Genomic DNA, 1,309 nt, shown 5'->3' with positions numbered 1-1,309 from the left:
ACAGGCAAAGGGGATTCCAGTATCTCTCTTAATCTTCTTGGCCCGAACATAAAGACTATGCGCTGCCGGAAAAAAATCTTCCTGGACACATTAAAATTTATCTGGATTCTTTGTGCAAAATGAAAAGGAGTGAACCGAGGTCCGGTTTGATCATCCATTAAAGCCAACCATGCAACTCCCAAGAAGGCACACCTAACTTATCCTCTGATTTTGCGAGAATTTCAGCAGCATAACAGCATAAATGGCTCAAAAGACCAAAAAGCCATCCATCACAACAAAATTTTGGTAGAGTTTCCCTAGAAGTAGAGCAGTGAGAAACCAAAATATAGACTGTATATGTATGCATAACAGCTCCCAACAATAGAGCTCGAGCATCAAGTAGGAATCACTAGTACATAGCCTATGGCAAGGTCACAAAAAGGATGCTCCAGCCACTTGTATCACCAAAAGGATGTCACATTTGAGAATCCCCTAGCTCAATAAAACCTCACACTATCGACCCTCTCACGAAAGCTTATGCAAATCTCGTATAGTCAAGTCTCAGAAATGACTATCTTCCAAACCAAGTCTCAAAAATGGCTGGGACTACCAAATAAAGCCAAGTATGGCTCCGCAAAGAGGTACAGTGGAAGTATCCACAAGTAACATATAAAAGAAGAAAATGCGCTCAAACAGGCACGGATTGATGCATACCTACATCAACTGCAAGTGACTTCCACGTGTGAGTGTATCATACTCCAGCTACTTGTACATGTGTGAATCACTTGTACCTGTACCTGTACCCTATAACCTATAACCTGTAACGTGTAACCTATAACCTGTAATCTGCAACCTATAATCGCGAAGCTAAAGGTACTCGAAGAAGATCCTCCGTGGGGGTGCCAAAAGAATGTGAGCGGGAGGGAAACACACACAACGCCTCTATAATCACCCGACACACACTATTAGGATAATATGCACACACACTATGGGGCACCACTCGGCTTACACAGCCCACCTGGCCGAGACACAGAACACACCGATGGAGTGAGAGGAGAGAGACTATCCATTTGCCCACTCAACACAGAGAGACACACACACACACCCAAAAAACTCATCTCAAAAGAGGATAATTTCTGATGTTTAGATACAATTGAGCTTGGTCCAACACCAACGGGGCAAATAGCTCACACAATATGGATGAAATATGCCAGATACAATCACAAATTTGAACAGAGGCTTCGCTCACATGAGAAACTTATATAGCCAAAATAGCAGGTAAAAGTGAGGAATTTGGCAAAAAAGAGAGTGCCAATGTGTCTGGAGCGGC

Source organism: Adiantum capillus-veneris, chromosome 10 (assembly GCF_014529385.1).
Source record: "Adiantum capillus-veneris isolate H3 chromosome 10, ASM1452938v2, whole genome shotgun sequence".
NCBI lineage: Eukaryota > Viridiplantae > Streptophyta > Polypodiopsida > Polypodiales > Pteridaceae > Adiantum > Adiantum capillus-veneris.
The sequence above is the reverse complement of the archived record's forward strand: the minus strand, read 5'-3'. Positions refer to the sequence as shown.